The sequence below is a fragment of the Dermacentor variabilis genome, chromosome 1 (genome assembly GCF_050947875.1).
Source record: "Dermacentor variabilis isolate Ectoservices chromosome 1, ASM5094787v1, whole genome shotgun sequence".
Taxonomy (NCBI): domain Eukaryota; kingdom Metazoa; phylum Arthropoda; class Arachnida; order Ixodida; family Ixodidae; genus Dermacentor; species Dermacentor variabilis.
Genome location: NC_134568.1, coordinates 119362166 through 119382988, shown reverse-complemented (window position 1 = coordinate 119382988; position 20823 = coordinate 119362166). Strand labels below are relative to the sequence as shown.

The following is a 20823-nucleotide window of genomic DNA, read 5'->3' as shown; positions in this document are numbered from 1 at the left end:
TTCAAGTTTCTGTTTAATATTCCGTATGTCACTATTGTATGCTCCCGGTTCTTGGCACCCGAGTTCTGTCAGCTTTTCCAAGATTATTCTCAGATCTTTTTCTTTCTTTTTTGTTTCATGTATTATTGCGACGGAACGATCGATGGCTTTAATAATATTTGGGGTTTTACGTGCCAAAACCACTTTCTGATTATGAGGCACGCCGTAGTGGAGGACTCCGGAAATTTTGACCACCTGGGGTTCTTTAAAGTGCACCTAAATCTAAGCACACTGGTGTTTTCGCATTTCGCCAGTGATCGATGGCTTCTATTTTAATGCAATGTTTAAACTCTTCCCATCGATCTGTCAGTTTACCCTCGCCGCTCACTAAAATTTTTTTGATGCAGTCCGACACATGTCCTCCGAAACTTTCGTCTGTAGTTAAGTTTGAATTAATTTTTCAGTTCCCACGAGAAGCTGCCGCCTTTTTTCTTCCTTCCTATCTCGCATTTAACTATACAATGATCAGTGAAGGAAATGGGATATACACTGTAACTATTAGACATTGGTATTGCTTGAAGCGACAAGTAAATACGATCTAAGCGCGCATGGCTATTTCCTTGAAAGTGCATGAAACGCACATCTCGCATACATTCAGCCACATCCACTGATTCGCATTCAGTAATTATCTCGTTCAAAGCATCCCTACTTTTATCGCTCCTTAATCCTCTATTAGACCGATCTCGGGCACTGAGAACACAATTAAAAGCACCTAACAACACCATCTGCTTTTCAGAAGACATATGCTCTTTTAACTTGAAAAAAAAAACAGAACCCGTTCCTCCAACGCGTTTGGCGCATAAATAGATACCACACGCCATTCAAGTTCACTCAAAGCAAAATCACATAAAACTAGTCTACCAGACGGAGATGAAAAAAAAATCTTGCACCGTGATACACATAATTTTTTTACGAACAGCACGCAGCCCGCCGACGCCCCTATGGCATGGCTCACTACCGCGTAGTACTGTGGCGTAAACCGCTGCACCATGCTCCGGGTCTCTTCGTCACCATCCACTCTAGTCTCTTGCACGGCTAGCACTTCAAGGTCCTAGTCCACCAGCAGCCTACACACTTGGCTCTGCTTTCGCTTGGCGGCCAGACCTCGAACATTTAGCGTGGCCAATCTAAGCGACGGGTTGGAAGCCATTGCTATAGATCTAATGGAAAGATTGGGCCCGGGGCATGGTGTTCACCTTTAGCGCTTAGCACTCCGCTAGACGCCCCGGAGCCAGCCGGGGGACCAGTACCACTGGAGAGCGGTGGTGGCTTCTTCTCGGACTTCTTTTCTACGGTAGCTATGTTCGGTCGTGGCTTTAGCTGCAGTGCCTGCCCATTGGCGTCTTCGAAGGCGGCCAGTCTTCCCCACTTACTTGGTTGGCTGCGTTGCTGTCTACCGCCTTCTCAAGAGCTCGTTTGACCGAGCCTCCGGCATTGCTGCCCATAGCGTCGTTCTTCACCGACAGGTCTTCAATTGTCTCCATTCGCTCGCAGGCTTCCGTTAGGCTACTCTTGCTTTCTTCCTTCATCTCTTCTGCTTGCTCTTTTTCCGCACCTTCAGTAGCGTTTTTCCTATCCGGTGGTGTCCCCACGCCGACATCAGGTGCAAGCGCACCGCCTACAGCACATGGTGTTGTCTGGTCTCCTGCCCCTTTGGCAGCGTCTTCGGTCTCGGCCGCATCCATCACTAACCTTGCCGTGTCATCAACTTCGGCTGGCCCGGTCGTAGAGTCGTAGGTACGTATGCACTGGTCCTCGGCGTGTCCAAACCATCAGCATTGCGAACACCGTGGTACCTTGCACTCTCGGTGTACATGACCAGTGCCTTGGCAGCGCAAGCACTGCATTGGCCTGCCAGGCACGACGACTAGGGCCAGCTCACCGGAGACCCTAAATTGGTGAGGGAGATCTTCCACCTTAAGAGGCAGCTTTAGCTCGGGCCCAACTCCGACGCGGCCTATTCAAATACATGTAAAATGCAAAAACGTTTTTATGAGATAACCCCTGGACCTATTTTGATGAAATTTGTCGAATTTGAAAGAGAAAGTTAAATTCTAGTGACTGTTGGAAGCGGAATTTCGATTTAGGGCTTGAATTTTCTTAAAACAATTTTCAAATATTTGACCGTTTGAAAAAAATAGAAGCACGGAGTTTACAAATTCATAGCTCTGCATCAAGAAACGATATCACGGTTCTGTAAACGGCATCCATTAGATCATTCAAAGCGGACAAATTCCATATGTCATTTTACATCTTACGTGAATTTGTTACGTAGGTTACAACGGTTTTGCAAAAGCTTTATTTCCCTATAATTAAATTTTTTTATATTCATGTGTAACATATCAATTTTGTCCGCTTTAGATGTACTATTAGATGCAATTCACAGAATTGTATTATAATTTTTAGTGGTTAAGTTACAGAGTTGTAAACTTGATAGTTTCGTTTTTTGAAAATTTTCGATTTTTGCCAATTTTTAATAAAAAATTGGCAATCTAACTCAAAAATTCGAAACCAACAGTCACTAGATTTTAAGTTTGTCTTTTAAATGCAACAAACCTCGTCACATTTGGGGCATTGGTTGCCGAGAAAAACGAATTCTCCTTTTACATGTATTTAGATAGGAGCATTCGAGCTAAAGCTTCCTTTAGCTTGAGCAAGCCGGACCGGGTAGGAGTCCCCTTGTGGTTCATACCTTGAATGGGCCATCGCTCTCAGGTGACTGTACCGCCTTTCCGAAAGCCGCCAACGCCGTTCTTACATCTTCATCGCCACACCATGTATTAACCAGTGAAGACGAAGCCGCAACTGCTGGTCCTGAGGGTCGACCACGATACAGCCCCGCACCTTTACCGTCAGCTCCTTGATTTCCAGCATCCGTCTCGTGGCGTCCGCGGTGTTCATTGTCGCAGCCAGGACGTGGTTAATCTGGTAGGCCTCCAGGGTCAGCACCTCCGGCAGCAATCCTGTTCGGCCAAGAGCGTCATGAAAGTCCTCTACTCTGTAGGGTCTAGCCCGCACGTCGCCGTGCAAAAACACGGCATTTAGCACGAAGCATCCCTTTGGCAGTGGAGGCAAAATAATCTGATAGCCTGCGTCATCTTCGCTGTTCCACCTGTTTCCGCGGCCAACAAAGGCCGCTGTCACCGCTCCACTGGAGCCCACGATTCTGCGAACCGCTCAGCTCGGCTGCCGGAAGTAGAATGCACCACAAGCATAGCGGCGCGCAAGGATGAATTTCTAACACATACATGCAGCCCCAAACCTGCTACTGCGACCGTTTACGTGGATGATGAGGCCACATCACGTTCCCTACAGTCGGTTTTCTTGCGGGTGAGAACACTCGAGGGCCGTTAGAATGTGCTACTCTGCGGTGCACAGCTCAGGACTCTAGGCAGTTTCGGATGTGTCGCTAGCGTTGTCATAATTCTTCTATATATTTATTCTCGAGATCCTGACGGCACGCTCTGTCGGCCGCCACAAAAAGTGTTAAATAAAAGCGTCGCTTTCAACACGTGCTTGAAGCAAAAAGTTTGTGCCTGCCAGGGATAGAACCTGGGACCTTCTGCGTGTTAGGCGGATGTGATAACCACTATTTTTTTCTTCGTTTACGGAACTTTCACCTAGCAAACACAAAGGGTATCAGTTGTTAACAAAGAATGCAATACAGGATTATACATATAAGCACACTTTTGATCTTGCGCTCATGCATATTGTGCGGTCAGTCACATTGTGGCTGGCCATGTCATGTTTAAAATTCTTTTAATTTAGGGAGGGGCCTGATCCACGTCAGCTAATCTGGAGGGCATTCGTGGTCTTTAATTATATCAATGAACTTGGAAACACCACCCCGGAAAAGTATTCGTGCAGGCCTGCAAAAAAAGGCCATTATAGCCAGCCATAAACAGTGGAGGCCCATTAGCATAATTAAGTCCAAAGGCTGCCAGTCTTCGTTTTCTACCGATAAAAATCTGATGCCTAATGGATTTAAGGGCAATTAGTGTTCTTTGAGGAATGCCCCAATTGAAATCCCCTTCCCAACAATGCAACAAAAAACCTGGTCGATTGTTTCTAGTTGTTTGCATACAAGGGAGTTTGCTCCCCGAGGTAAATAAAAACCCCTCCCTTGTAAGGATACCCGTACCTGCAAAGTTCCGGTTTGTAAATTAAAGAAAAAGGACTTTGCACTTGGCTGCACCTGCATTTTTTAACACGCTTTAACACGTCGTTTCACCCGCCGTGGTCACTCAGTGGCTATGGTGTTGGGCTGCTGAGCACGAGGTCGCGGGATCGAATCCCGGCCACGGCGGCCGCATTTCGATGGGAGCGAAAACACCCGCGTACTTAGATTTAGGTGCACGTTAAAGAACGTGGTGCAAAGAAGGTGCACGTGGTCGAAATTTCCGCAGTCCTCCACTACGGCGTGCCTCATAATCAGAATGTGGTTTTGGCACGTAAAACCCCACAATTTCAACACGTCGTTTCGTTTCCCTTTCCTGCACTGTTTATAGCTCTGTATACAGGAACTGCTATAATCATGTCAATTATGTTCCTGTATGATTTCTTCTGTGACACCGAAAAAAGATAATCAGTGGAAAAGCCTACGGACAGAAAACGCGCTCTGTCAACGACTTCCCTTAAGTACCCTTGAAGAGCACCAGTCATGCTTAAATTGCACACCACGTTCGTCGGCAGATGCGTGCTCAGTCGTAACTGGCATTGTGCGCATAAAAGGGTCGCGCGCGTCTCGAAAGAAAGTAAACCGGCAGACTAGCTGTTTCACAAGAATATGTGAAAGGCCTAGGCCCCCATCTCTGACTATCATAAACAAGTTCGTACGGCGGCACCTCTCCCATTCTGATGCCCAAATGAATACATCAAAAACTCTGTGGAACTTTTGCACATTTAAACGAGAGCAACAGAAAACTTGCATAACGTACCATATTTTACTTATTAAAAACAAGTTACATACAGTAGCTCTCGCAAACATCGAGAGATGAGCACCTTTCCAATTTGTTGCTTTTTCCTTGAGTCGTTTGGCTTCTTCTAGCCAGTAGTCCTCATTCCGCCGGTAATGTTCGAGCGGAACGCCCAAGTATTTAGCTGGCGCTTTAATCCGTCTAATGTTGGCGAACATTTCCGATGTTGACTGTCATTCACCACGCCAAAAACCTAGACGCTTATTGCAATCTGCAAAGCTCCCTGTTGTGTTTCCGAAATGTTTAACTACACTACAAGCACAACGTTGAGCAAGGATGAAATTGTAACACATACATGCAGCCCCAAACCTGTTACTGCGACCGTTTACGTGGATGAGGCGACGTCACGTGCTGTACAGTCGGTTTTCTTGTGGGTGAGACGACTCGAGGGCCGTGAGAATGTCCTACTCTGCGGGGCACAGCTCAGGACACCAAGCAGTTCTGGATGTATCACAAGCGTTCTCATAATTCTTCGATATATTTATTCTTGGGATACTGATGGCCCGTTCTTCCGGTCGCCGCATAAAAGTGTTAAATCCTCTGCTTCAACGCCTGCTTGGTGAAAGGAAGCTATGCCTGCCAAGGATCGACCTTGGGACTTTCCGATTGTTAGAGAGATGTGACAACCACTACACCAGACGCACATGGGCGAGCAAGGTTGAATTTGTTACAAAGACATTCAGCCCCAAACTTGTTTCTGCGACCGCTTACGTGGATGAGTTGTTGTGAAATAGTTACTAGCGCGAACAAGACTAACGGAAAAAAGTGGGACAGTACCGAGCCCTTGACATCAACTAACAAACTTTACGCAGAAAAACATGCCAACAAACCACCGTATGCTCAAATAAATGCGCAGACAGACGCCAAGGGTGGAACCCTTGACCGTGCTCAAAGAATTCTAAAATAGTCAGCCCTGTAAGGCATGACACTTGGTGTTAAAACTTGCTAGTTCATCTTGTTTTCTCAAATGTCATTTGTTGTTTGATATAGTACTACAAAAAAGGCAATAAACATAAAAAGCGCTTGTAGTGTGGTACGTGGTTATCACATCCACCTAACACGCGGAAGGTCCCAGGTTTGATCCCTGGCAGGCACAGATTTTTTGCCTGAAGCACGCCCTGAAGGCGAGGCTTTAACTTTTCTGTGGCGACCGACAGAACGTGTCGTCAGGATCTCGAGAATAAATACATCGAAGAATTATGAAAACGTTAGCGATACATCCGAAGCTGCCTGGTGTCCTGAGCTGTGCACCGCAGAGTAATGCATTCTTACGGCCCTCGATTTGTCTCACCTGCCAGAAAACCAACTGCACTACACGTGACGCTGCCTCATTCACGTAATTAACGCCGAAAGTTGGCCTAGTTGGTGTTGATGCCTGCTGCTGTGACAGTTACCAGCGCAAACAAGACTAACGGAAAAAAATGGGACAGGACCGAGCCCCAGACTTCAACTAACACGCTTTATTCAGAAAAACATACCAAGAAGCAACCGTATACTCAAATAAATGCGCAGACAGACGCACAAACAAATGTGCCACGTGGGAGACAACCAAATGCGCAACGAAGCCAATAGGAGCCCACCGCAAGCCCTTACATTAGCATTCACAAGGTTCTTAATAAAATAAATTACGGGGTTTTACGTGCTAAAACCACTGTCTGATTATGAGGCACGCCGTAGTGCAGGGCTCCGGAAATTTCGACCACCTGGGGTTCTTTAATGTGCACCTAAACCTAAGCACACGGGTGTTTTCGCATTTCGCCCCCATCGAAATGCGGCCGCCGTGGCCGGGACTCGATCCCGTGACCTCGTGCTCAGCAGCCCAACACCATAGCCACTGAGCAACCACGGCGGGTCACAAGGTTCTTCTCAAGGTACAATACTTCTTTATCAGTGACTGCCAGTGATGGAGCGCTTACACATTCGTCAGCAGCTTTTGAAATGCAATACTGCTCAAATATTCTCCTATCTAACTGCCTTGTTAACAATCTGAGCAACCGCGCGTGTTATGAAAACACGGAGAGCATTTACGTGTACATCTACGGCAGTGATCAGCCAAGTGACCAGCGCCTGCCAGAGCGTTTACAGCATTCCGGTGCTCCCTAAGCCGGTCATTCAGGCACCTGCCTGTTTGTCCACTATAGCACTTTCCACAGGGAAGTGGAATCTTGTACACCACCCCCACATTGCAGTTAACAAAGTGGGTTACATGCTCCTTTGTGCATGTACTACCTTGACTCGGCTTTCTTTACCAGCCTGCACATTCTTGCGAGCTTGAGTGGCTCTATTTTAAAATATATTTATATTTTCTCGCAGGTGTGACCACTCGAGGGCCGTAAGAATGCGCTACTCTGTGATGCACTCTGCGGTGCACGGTGGCTTGCGGCGTCTTCCAGGGGTCTTAACTGCTGAGCTGAGGCTAGTACTCCCGGCGACGCCTCTTACGTTCGGTGACGCTCCGACAGCGTCCAGGTCCGCACTTGAACTTCGAGGGACGCTTTTCGCGGCCCCTCGTTTAGACACTTCGTGTGTGGGAGCTTCGGCTACTTCAGAACTTACATCTTTTGCACAGTCGTCTGTCCCCTCAGCCGTTTTTGCCGCAGAGTCCGGCGGATTGTGTACTGGCTTTGATCGATCACTTGCTGGTGTTGAGGTATCGAAATCTGGCCCAGTTGTGCTGACATACCCGCTACCTCTCGCTGCGTCCTCTGCCTCGGTCTCGTCCATAATGTGCACCGTTGAATCCTCATCACCGGCTGTTCCGGTCACTGCGGCGTAGGAACGAACGCACTCGGCGTCGACATGACCGAAACGCCGGCAGTGTGAGCAACGTGGCCCCTTGCACTCGCGACGCACATGTCCCGAACCATGGCATCGGGACATGTGCGCATTCTGGACACTGGACAGGCCGACCTGGTGCAACCAACAGCGCTAGTTCACCGGCGACGCGAATCTGGTATGACAGGTCGTCAATCTTGAGACCACTCTTGAGCTTCAGGAGCACAGTCCGGGTAGTCGACCCTTTCTCGTTCACTCTCGCCACACGCCAGCGCTCCCGAGTAAACTCGGTCACTTTTCCAAACGCCGTCAATGCCGTACGCACGTCGTCGTCCGCAACGCCGTGTAGCAAGCAATGAATGCGAAGCCCCACCTGCTGCTCCAGCGGGTCGATGACGAGACAGCGTCGCCCCTTGACCTGAAGTTCTTTCAATCCAGCCAACCGTTTCGTCGGCTCTTGGCTGTTTAACGTCACGGCCCATACATGGTTAACTTGGTAGACACCCAAAGCCACAACGTCAAGGAGCAGCCGTTCATTGTGCAGAGCGTCCCGGAAATCTTCGACCCTGAAGGGCCGCGCTCGAACATCTCCATGCAAGAACAATGTGTTCAAAACGACGCGTCCTGTTGGCAAATGTGGCAAAATAATCTCAAAATCCTTGTCGACTTCAGCTACCATCCTGTTACCGCGTCCCGGGTGGGCCGCTGATACCGCTCGTGAAGAGCCCGGCATTCCGCGTCCGCTCACCTCGGTGGCTGAAGAGGAAGTGACTACACCACGAGCACAGTTACTTTCAGACATTGATTGCTCTCTTAGGCAGTGACCTACTTTGTGACCGATTGCAGCTTCTCGAATTTCGCACTTTCAAACCGATGGCCACATGCAGCGGAGCATGGACCATGTCACCTGCTTTGTTAACTGCAATGTGGGGGTGGTATACAAGATTCCACTTCCCTGTGGAAAGTGCTATATCGGACAAACAGGCAGGTGCCTGGATGACCGGCTTAGGCAGCACCGGAATGCTGTAAACGCTCTGGCATTCGCTGGTCACTTGGCTGATCACTGCCGTAGATCTACACGTAAATGCTCTCCATGTTTTCATAACACGCGGGTACTCAGACTGTTCACAAGCCAGTTAGTTAGATAGGACAATATTTGAGCAGTATTGCATTTCAAAAGCTGCTGACGAATGTGTAAGCGCTCCATCACTGGCACTCACTGATAAAGAAGTATTGTAGCTTGAGAAGAACCTTGTGAATGCTTTGTAAGGGCTTGCTGTGGGCGCCTATCGGGTTCGTTGCGCATTTGGTTGTCTCCCACGTGGCACATTTGTTTGTGCGTCTGTCTGCGCATTTATTTGAGTATACGGTGGCTTCTTGGTATGTTTTCCTGAATAAAGCTTGTTAGTTGAAGTCTAGGGCTCGGTCCTGTCCCATTTTTTTTCGTTAGTCTTGTTCGCGCTGGTAACTGTCACACCAAGAGGCATCAACACCAACTAGCCCAACTTTCGGCGTTAATTACGTTAATGAGGCCGCGTCACGTGTAGTACAGTTGGTTTTCTCGCAGGTGAGACCACTCGAGGGCCGTAAGAATGCGCTACTCTACGGTGCACAGCTCAGGACACCAGGCAGCTTCGGATGTATCGCTAGCGTTTTCATAATTCTTCGATATATTTATTCTCAAGATACTGACGACACGTTCTGTAGGTCGCCACAAAAAAGTTAAATCCTCTCCTTCAGCCCGTGCTCGAGGGAAAAAAATGTGTACCTGCCAGGGATCGCACCTGGGACCTTCCGCGTGTTAATGGAATAAGATTCTTACCGGTAGAAACGGAGGCTTTTCCGTATGACGCTATAATGCTCCTGGGCCTCCACAGTTTGTGGAAAGCTAGAACGCAGTTCAACAATGCTGATGTCAATTCGCGACCTACACGTGATCACTTCATTGAATCTGTAGTACGGTTCAGGGATGTCCATCGGGCACTCCCTGAACAACCAACATGGATTGACATGCTAGATAAACTTGTAGCATTGAAAAAATTTTGATATGTCGTGTCACAACACCACAAGCACAGTTACTTTACATATACTAAAAGAGACACACACTGATTGCTCTCTCAGGCAGTGACCTACTTTGTGAACGGTTGCAGCTTTTCGAATTGCGTACTTCGAAACCGATTGCGACATGCAGCGGAGCGTTGAGGCTGAGGTCTGCAGTTAAATAGAACAATATTTGAGCAGTATTGCATTTCAAAAGCTCCTAGCGAATGTGTAAGCGCTGCATCACTGGCACTCACTGATAAAGAAGTATTGTAAACCTGAGAAGACCCTTGTGAATGCTTTGTAAGGGCTTGCTGTGGGCGCCTATCGGGTTCGTTGCCCATTTGGTTGTCTCCCACGTGGCACATTTGTTTGTGCGTCTGTCAGCGCATTTATTTGAGTATACGGTGGCTTCTTGGTATGTTTTCCTGAATAAAGCTTGTTAGTTGAAGTCTAGGGCTCGGTCCTGTCCCATTTTTTCCCGTTAGCCTTGTTCGCGTGGTAACTGTCACAGCAACAGGCATCAACACCAACTAGCCCAACTTTCTGCGTTAATTACGTGAATGAGGCCACGTCACGTGTAGTACAGTTGGTTTTCTCGCAGGTGAGACCACTCGAGGGCCGTAAGAACGCGCTACTCTGCGGTGCACAACTCAGAACACCAGGCAGCTTCGGATGTATCCCTAGCGTTTTCATAATTCTTCGATATATTTATTCTCGAGATCCTGACGACACGTTCTGTCGGTCGCCACAAAAAAGTTCAAGCCTCGCCTTCAGCCCGAGGCAAAAAAATCTGTGCCTGCCAGGGATCGAACCTGGGACCTTCCGCGTGTTAGGCGGATGTGATAACCACTACACCACAAGCACAGTTACTTCACATATACTGAAAGAGACACACACGGATTGCTCTCTCAGGCAGTGACCTACTTTGTGACCGGTTGCAGCTTCTCGAATTGCGTACTTTGAAACAGATTGCGACATGCAGCGGAGCGTTGAGGCTGAGGTCTGCAGTTAGATAGGACAATATTTGAGCAGTATTGCACTTCAAAAGCTGCTGACGAAGGTGTAAGCGCTCCACCACTGGCACTCACTGATAAAGAAGTATTGTACCTTGAGAAGACCCTTGTGAATGCTTTGTAAGGGCTTGCTGTGGGCGCCTATCGGGTTCGTTGCGCATTTGGTTGTCTCCCACGTGGCACATTTGTTTGTGCGTGTGTCTGCGAAATTATTTGAGTATACGGTGGCTTCTTGGTATGTTTTCCTGAATAAAGCTTGTTAGTTGAAGTCTAGGGCTCGGTCCTGTCCCATGTTTTTCCGTCAGTCTTGTTCGCGCTGGTAACTATGTCACAGCAACAGGCATCAACACCAACTAGCCCAACTTTCTGCGTTAATTACGTGAATGAGGCCGCGTCACGTGTCGTACAGTCGGTTTTCTCGCAGGTGAGACCACTCGAGGGCCGTAAGAACGCGCTACTCTGCGGTGCACAACTCAGAACACCAGGCAGCTTCGGATGTATCCCTAGCGTTTTCATAATTCTTCGATATATTTATTCTCGAGATCCTGACGACACGTTCTGTCGGTCGCCACAAAAAAGTTCAAGCCTCGCCTTCAGCCCGAGGCAAAAAAATCTGTGCCTGCCAGGGATCGAACCTGGGACCTTCCGCGTGTTAGGCGGATGTGATAACCACTACACCACAAGCACAGTTACTTCACATATACTGAAAGAGACACACACGGATTGCTCTCTCAGGCAGTGACCTACTTTGTGACCGGTTGCAGCTTCTCGAATTCCGTACTTTGAAACAGATTGCGACATGCAGCGGAGCGTTGAGGCTGAGGTCTGCAGTTAGATAGGACAATATTTGAGCAGTATTGCACTTCAAAAGCTGCTGACGAAGGTGTAAGCGCTCCACCACTGGCACTCACTGATAAAGAAGTATTGTACCTTGAGAAGACCCTTGTGAATGCTTTGTAAGGGCTTGCTGTGGGCGCCTATCGGGTTCGTTGCGCATTTGGTTGTCTCCCACGTGGCACATTTGTTTGTGCGTGTGTCTGCGAAATTATTTGAGTATACGGTGGCTTCTTGGTATGTTTTCCTGAATAAAGCTTGTTAGTTGAAGTCTAGGGCTCGGTCCTGTCCCATGTTTTTCCGTCAGTCTTGTTCGCGCTGGTAACTATGTCACAGCAACAGGCATCAACACCAACTAGCCCAACTTTCTGCGTTAATTACGTGAATGAGGCCGCGTCACGTGTCGTACAGTCGGTTTTCTCGCAGGTGAGACCACTCGAGGGCCGTAAGAACGCGCTACTCTGCGGTGCACAACTCAGAACACCAGGCAGCTTCGGATGTATCCCTAGCGTTTTCATAATTCTTCGATATATTTATTCTCGAGATCCTGACGACACGTTCTGTCGGTCGCCACAAAAAAGTTAAAGCAGTTAGAAAAGATACTTCAGCCCGTGCTCGAGGCAAGAAATCTGTGCCTGCCAGGGATCGAACCTGGGACCTTCCGCGTGTTAGGCGGATGTGATAACCACTACACCACAAACACAGTTACTTTCCTTATACTAAAAGAGACACACACGGATTGCTCTCTTATGCAGTGACCTACTTTGTGACCGATTGCAGCTTCTCGAATTGCGTACTTTGAAACTGATTGCGACATGCAGCGGAGCGTTGAGGCTGCTGTCGATGTGTGTACGTAGAGGCGCAAAGGTGGCTAAGGAAGGAGGTTCTAAAAACGACCTGTTTGGCGCTTTTGTTGAGGATTTTTTTTTCATCGGTTTCTCGTTTTTTCTTTTCTTTCTTAGTGGAGATTTCTGTTCCGACTTTCCTCAAGAGGTCGTATACAGAGTGTGAGATGTAGGGAGCCCAGGGAGTTACAAAATTCTTGGCACAGCATCCTTTGTAGAAAGTTAGGCCTGTTTCAACCAGAGGGAAATATACCTTCGTTTTTAGCATATTGCTTTTGATCTGTAAGTTCACCCAAAGACAGGATCCTCAACCTAACCTTCGAAGTTAGCATATTCAGTGTTGTCTTGTAATGTTTGACAAGTAAAAAGTATAAGGCTTTTAGCGTTTGACGTTGGAAGCTCCGTCTGACAAAATATTTACCTTTCCTCCTCGGACTTGTACTGGTCTGCAGTATACACAGTATTAAAAAGTAGGGGGGTTTGAATAGTGGAACCTACGCATTGAATCGAATACGAGTAGACTAGAAAAGCAACCTCGGAATATCGAATCGAATACGAACATTTCACAAATACGTCCTCCGAATATTGCATAAAATATCAAGATATATATTCACTTCGACGGAAGTGAAATACGAAGTGAAATACGAAGCGTTTTTTTTTTAAAGTTAGGTTACGTATTTATATAACACATGTATGTAATATACCGCCCTCATTTTGGCGTCCGGACAACTGAGGCGCTTGTAAATTAATAACAACTGCATGCTTTCAATTATCCGGGGCACTACATGATTTCGAGTAATAAAACAAGATGGCTTGTTTATCACCAGATGTGAGAAACACGTTGTGTTCGTTAAAGGAGAGAAGTGTGATACTACAGCACCGCAACTTGTTTTAAAGAGATGCAAACATGTTGAGACTGGGAATATATAAATCGAAACAACAAATTCGTATATCCTCTGCCTACGAGGCATTCTCATTAAATGACTGTAAATAATAATAATAATAATAATAATAATAATAATAATAATAATAATAATAATTATTATTATTATTATTATTATTATTATTATTATTATTATTATTATTATTATTATTATTATTATTATTATTATTATTATTATTATTATTATTATTATTATTATATCTGCCCCGAACGTTAGCTTAGTAACTGGTGCGTAGTTTGCTCTAGAGAAAGGAGATGGCGCCTTCCGCGGCGCCCCGCACGTTGCCTCAGGCGAAAGCGCGAATGCGAAACCATTACCGCTTCTACACCGCTACTGTGCGATCAGCTTTCGGAAATGAAACTGAGTGATGGCTATCGCAATGCGCTTCATTCGTGCTGCAATATGTGGAATAGTAAAGGGAAGACGTGTGCAGTAGCAAATAGCAAATATAGTGACTCGCATTTAAGGAATGGAATGAATCAGCGTGGCCAAGTTCACGGAACGCTGCTGCACTGGGACTGCCTGTGTTGCCGGCCCTTCGCGAAGCACGGTTTTCCTCGTAGATGGATGGATGGATGCAAAACTTTAATGAAGGTCCTGAGGTACGCGACTCAGCACCCTGCGGGCCGCTCCCACGTTGGGACAGTCAGGCCATGCCCGACCGCCGCATCGTGGGCCCTCTGGACAGCCCATAGTTGCGCCCCGGCATCGGGGCTCTTGATTGCGGAGAGCCACTTGTCCTCATAGATTTGTTCTGTGCCTCGTAACGAGGGGCAATGCCAGAGCATATGGTCTAGGCTAGCGATGTCATTGCAGTGCCTGCAAGAACTAGTGCCATAGGTGTCGGGATAAAGCTTGTGGAATAAAGCCGGGCTGGGATACGAGCCTGTTTGCAATAATCTGAGGGTCAATGCTTGCGCTATATTTAACTTCTTGTGTGGAAGGGGAAAGTATCTCCTCCCGAGATAAAAGTGCTGCGCAATTTCATTGTATGTGGTCGGTTGATCTCTGTTCTCCACCATTGCCGGCTGGCGTTGGAGTTCTCCATGGTCGCGGAAAGCGCGACCTCGCGCCTTGGAGTGGGCCAGCTCGTTGAGATTTGTTGGGCCTCCCATGATGAATCCCATGTGAGCGGGGAACCACGTGAGAGTGTGGGTGGCGATGCTTTTGCCGTCGAGGATGGGACAGGCTTTCTTACACACAGCGCCAACGCTGAAGGCGTGGATGGTTGCCCTAGAGTCGCTGAAGATATTGGCATGTTTGTCGTCCACGAGGGTCAAGGCAATGGCCACTTGCTCGGCCGCACGCGACGACGTGCTTCGTACCGAAGCGGCGTTGACGGTCGAACCCCTGTGGTTGATCGACACTACCGTGAAATTGTTGCTGTTGCCATACTGGGCCGCGTCAACGAAGCAGCTGCCGCCAGGGAGTTCTGTCGCGCGGCGTAGGAGCGCCACCGCCCTGGCCTTCCTTCTTTTTACGTTGCGCTGGGGATGCATATTACGCGGGGCGGGCGATATGATGATGCTATATTTCTGCTCTTTCGGAAGGCCCTGGTAGGCGTCTTCGACAGTGGCCGGGGGGACGCCCATCTCTGTTAGGAGTCGTCTGCCTGCCCTGGTGCCGGAGAGCCTGAGAATCTGTGCCCTTTCTTGTGCTTCTGCAATTTCTTCCAGGGTATTATGAGTACCCAACTGCAGGAGTCGGTCGGTGCGTGCGTAGTTTGGTAGTCCGAGCGCGCTCTTGATCCCCCTCCTTATAATGGCATTTAACTTGTCCCGCTCGGCCCTCTTCCAGACGTGCATGGCCGCTACGTATGTGAAATGGCATAACAAGAAAGATTTAAAAAAACTTACTCATCACCAGCGTTACATCGCTAACCTCCAGAGAAAAGACTTCAACCCCGGAACGTCGGCAAGAGTGAGTAAAGCTCGTTATACAGTGACAAAGGGAGTGGCGCTTTTTCCTGGCATATAGTAAGTTTCTCGCACATTATCTACACACATATACCCTGACAAACACTAAAGTTTACGCTCACTCTATCGCACACGTATCAAGAATAGATGAATCGTATCAATGCGCTGATGTATGCGTGACGACTACCCCGACAGTACATAAGTGCTGTACGTTTCGTGAGGGTCCAAAGATTAATCGAGTGACTAGCGATTTGCTACAAGCTAGTATGAAAAGTGCAGAACATCTACGTTTCAAACTTAATTGTGTGTGGCAAGAACAAATCTACTGCTAATGAGCGCACTATCTTTATATGAGCACATTATATATATATATATATATATATATATATATATATATATATATATATATATATATATATATATATATAGTGGCACTGTTACGTGCGTAGTAGGTTTACGCCTTAACAGTATATATGGGGCATCCAAGACAGGTGAAGGAGGAAGACGACGTGCGGCTGGCTAGCTGGATCTCGATAGGCGCTCAGCTGACCAAGGCCGTCACGTCTAACTGTACCTGGCTTGTCAATAAACGCCTTTCGTGGGCGTAACAATACATACATACATACATACATACATACATACATACATACATACATACATACATACATACATACATACATACATACATACATACATACATACATACATACATACATACATACATACATACATACATACGCACGCTGCTTTCACCGTTTGGACAAGGCGTAATGAGCTAAGACAGCGCTTACATGTCCTCTGAAGTTGTGGCCAAAGCTTCGTGTGGTCCACCCCCTCGCCGTCTACGATATAGGTTTAAGAAGCTACACTGTTATGATCGGCCTGAAATTCAACCTCTCAAGTGTATGAAGCACTCCAGCTTGCTTTCCCTTGTCGAGGCAATTGCCCTCATTCCCGAGAAAGCGTCACCCCTATGGCCCTTGCCACACCCTGAGCGGATACAAAGGGGAGGACACAAAAGAGAAAACATAAAGAGGAGGACACGAAGGAGGAGACACAAATTGAAGTTGTCAGTTGGACGTGTTGGTAAACGTTCATGATGTAAAAAGCGCTACTAAAACGGAGAGATTTAGGAAGAACACAGAACAAAGCGCTATTCTAAATGTTGTTTCTAGTACAAAAAGAAGGAGGTCGCCGACTTCACAACCGGACAAGGGGACAAGACTGCGCTAAACATGCAGGCACTGACACTTCCACAAGTTCTCGAAGTTTTACAAGTTCCCCAAGTTTAACAAGCACACATGGACTGCCGCAAGATCACGAGAAGGGAATTACCCTTTCCCCGGCGACCTCTCCACTGATTGCAGCGAGTGTACACGAGGAGTTATTTAAGGCTGTCCTGGCCCTATGTTAGGCAGAATCGCTCGAGGCTCGGATAGAGTCACAATCATGTACCAATGAAGTGAATACATTCTTTCTCCTTTTTTTTCATTATCACGACGCCCGCCTTTGTCGCCGTCTCATGATTCTTGCGGTGAAGATCGACCTCAGCCGGTCGAGATCGTATCACCACCAGCGTCATGCCCATCCACTGTAAACAAGAGGCCGCTGAGGCAACTAATGGAGGCAGCACCACGTGATCAAACATGGCAGCGCCCGCGGGTTCGCCGTGAACAAAAAAGTTGCAGTTTAAATTTTGCCTGGTCTTTAGGTCTGATGAAAAAATACTTTAGGTGGTTAGCAACATTCATATGTAAATAAAAGCAAACTAGAAAGTCGCATGTCAAGGCAGTGTAAAAATGATATTGGTTAGGGAGGAGGGGAAGAGTGGTGAGGTAATAAAAAGGATTGAGAGAGATGAACAGAAATTTGAAGATATAAATTTCTAGCATTTTAATGATGCCTCGTTTATTAGTACAAGTGTGTAAGGTAAATTGCGCTTAGCAGCTATCATTAAGAAAAAAAAACACAGGGAACTAAATACGTTAACTTTGCACAAATGATATGCATTCCTACATTAATTTTCCACGTTCAAGGCACAGGATTACTGCATCTAAGGACTGACATTATCCTTGAGCTTGGCATAGCTCAAGAACAATGCAGCACAGTGATGAAGCACTATCGGGTGTATTAAGCGTGTAGTTGCTACAGTAAGAAAAACCTGACCTCTCTCCAGCATACTTACGTGTCTGCACATGCATGCAGGCGCTACAATGAATGATGCTCAAAAGAGTGTCTTAAAGGCTTGGGCATTGATTGACTGATTGAAAAATTCGCAGTTTCGTCCGAAAGGCGAAGCACCGATTGCTATAGGAAATTAGTGGACAGCTATACGAAAAAATGGTAGTAGTTTTATCGGTCGCATACGCTTGTAAAGCTAGGCATGTTCACTGAATTGAAAAGCATGTTGTCACGCGCGCACAAAAAAAAAAAAACATGAACACATCTCACTGGATGACCGAGGAAACTCGCTGCCAAAACGCTGAAGTGAGGTAGCACGGCAGCAGGAGCGAGCGAATTGACCTTTGCGTCTCGCATCAACGAGAACTGAGCTGCGGAAACACAGCGCACGGCGGACTCTGTCCCCGTCGCAGATGGCTTTCAAGATACAGCGGCCCGCAATAGAACGCGCCCCCCACTCCCAAGCCTCTCCCCGGAGCCTTGCGCACGACGAAAGACGGCGCACTTCCTCCCCGCTTTCCTTCCTCGCGTACGAGAGATTAAGCCGCAATCGCCGGATCTCCCGCACATACAGCATACAGCGCGCGGCGACGATTTTATCCCCCTTGGACTTTATACGGAACCTCATGGCGACGGCTACGCCGACGGTAGAATTGCGCCTGGAGTTTTCATACAGTTGCTATCGCCATAATGAGTCTATAAACAAGAACGGCACCGAGAGCGGCGCTGCTGCGCCGGTGTTGAGAGCGCCGCATGCGGGGCAAAATTCAACTAGCGGGCGGTACGCCTCTCCCATCTCTCGTTCACACCGTCTTGATTGCCTCTTACACTGCGCGTGTTTGGGCACATTTCGTACAGCGCGCGGTGTGTGCCTACGTGTGTGTGCGTGGACGTTTCATTCGAAGGACGATGTACAGTCTGTTTCACACTTAGGGGAAAACTCGGAGCGCATTGCATCGCGATGCGGCGAGCCCTTGAGTGAGGCGGCGGCAGCAGCTGGCGCAGGCTCAGGTGCTCGAGGGGCGGGGTCTTGAACGGCGTCGTCTGCTACGGCGGCGCGCGCTGGCCGCATTCTCGGGAAGCGTTCTGCTGTCAGTTGCAGTGCGCCGATCTCATCGTTACTGCGTGAAATGAGCCGGTATTCTTTACTAAGCATTGTGTCATCATCATCATCACCATCATCATCATCATCATCAGCCTGGTTACGCCCACTGCAGGGCAAAGTACTCTCCCATACTTCTCCAACAACCCCGGTCATGTACAAATTGTGGCCATGTCGTCCCTGCAAACTTCTTAATCTCATCCGCCCACGTAACTTTCTGCCGCCCCCTACTACGCTTCCCTTCCTTTGGAATCCAGTCCGTAACCCTTAATGACCATCGGTTATCTTCCCTCCTCATTACATGTCCTGCCCATGTTCATTTCTTTTTCTTGATTTCAACTAAGATGTCATTAACTCGCATTTGTTCCCTCACCCAATCTGCTCTCTTCTTATCCCCCTTCACGTTACACCCATCATTCTTCTTTCCATAGCTCGTTGCGTCGTCCTCAATTTAAGTAGAACCCTTTTCGTAAGCCCCCAGATTTCTGCCCCGTAGGTGAGTACTAGTAAGACACAGCTATTCTACACTTTTCTCTTGAGGGACAATGGCAACCTGCTGTTCATGATCTGAGAATGCCTGCCAAACGCACCCCAGCCCATTCTTATTCTTCTGATTATTTCAGTCTCATGATCCGGATCCGCCGTCGCTACCTGCCCTAAGTAGATGTATTCCCTTACCACTTCCAGTGCCTCGCTTCCTATTGTAAATTGCTGTTCTCTTCCGAGACTGTTAAACATTACTTTAGTTTTCGGCAGATTAATTTTTAGACCCACTCTTCTGCTTTGCCTCTCCATGTCAGTGAGCATGCATTGCAATTGGGCCCCTGAGTTACTAAGCAAGGTAATATCATCAGCGAATCGCAAGTTAATAAGGTATTCTCCATTAACTTTTATCCCCAATTCTTCCCAATCCAGGTCTCTGAATACCTCCTGTAAACACGCTGTGAAAAGCATTGGAGCGATCGTATCTCCCTGCCTGACGCCTTTCTTTATTGGGATTTTGTTGCTTTCTTTATGGAGGACTACGGTGGCTGTGGAGTCGCTATAGATATCTTTCAGTATTTTTACATACGGCTCGTCTACACCCTGATTCCGTAATGCCTCCATGACTGCTGAGGTTTCGACAGAATCAAACGCTTTCTCGTAATCAATGAAAGCTATATATAAGGGTTGGTTATATTCCGCACATTTCTCTATCACCTGATTGATAGTGTGAATATGGTCTATTGTTGAGTAGCCTTTACGGAATCATGCCTGGTCCTTTGCTTGACAGAAGTCTAAGGTGTTCCTGATTCTATTTGCGATTACCTTAGTAAATAGTTTGTAGGCAACTGACAGTAAGCTGATCGGTCTATAATTTTTCAAGTCTTTGGCGTCCCCTTTCTTATGGATTAGAATTATGTTAGCGTTCTTCCAAGATTCCGGTACGCTCGAGGTCATGAGGCATTGCGCATACAGGATGGCCAGTTTTTCTAGAACAATGTGCCCACCATCCTTCAACAAATCTGCTGTTACCTGATCCTCCCCAGCTGCCTTCCCCCTTTGCATAGCTCCCAAAGCTTTCTTTACTCCTACCGGCGTTACTTGTGGGATGCCAAATTCCTCTAGGCTATTTCTCTTCCATTATCGTCGTGGGTGCCACTGGTACTGCATAAATCTATATAGAACTCCTCAGCCACTTGAACTATCTCATCCATATTAGTAATGATATTGCCGGCTTTGTCTCTTAACGCATACATCTGATTCTTGCCAATTCCTAGTTTCTTCTTCACTGCTTTTAGGTTTCCTCCGTTCCTGAGAGCATGTTCAATTCTATCCATATTATACTTCCTTATGTCAGCTATTTTACGCTTGTTGATTAACTTGGAAAGTTCTGCCAGTTCTATTCTAGCTGTAGGGTTAGAGGCTTTCATACATTGGCGTTTCTTAATCAGATCTTTCGTCGCCTGCGATAGCTTACTGGTATCCTGTCTAACAAAGTTACCACCGACTTCTATTGCAGACTCTTTAATGATGGCCATAAGATTGTCGTTCATTGCTTCAACACTAAGGTCCTCTTCCTGAGTTAAAGCTGAATACCTGTTCTGTAGCTTGATCCGGAATTCCTCCATTTTCCCTCTTACTGCTAACTCATTGATCGGCTTCTTATGTACTA

At 47.3% G+C, this 20823-nt stretch overlaps 1 protein-coding gene and 3 non-coding genes across 4 annotated transcripts in view; 1 reads left to right on the top strand and 3 right to left on the bottom strand.

The window, feature by feature from the left end:
- Positions 1–20823, top strand: part of LOC142583780 (arylsulfatase B-like) — an 85944-nt gene that overhangs the window by 29911 nt on the left and 35210 nt on the right. The window lies entirely within an intron of this gene.
- TRNAV-AAC (transfer RNA valine (anticodon AAC)) lies at positions 10625–10697 on the bottom strand. The gene has a single exon. It is a non-coding gene; the product is annotated as a tRNA-Val (tRNA).
- On the bottom strand, positions 11461–11533 carry TRNAV-AAC (transfer RNA valine (anticodon AAC)). The gene has a single exon. It is a non-coding gene; the product is annotated as a tRNA-Val (tRNA).
- Positions 12311–12383, bottom strand: TRNAV-AAC (transfer RNA valine (anticodon AAC)). Its single transcript has one exon. It is a non-coding gene; the product is annotated as a tRNA-Val (tRNA).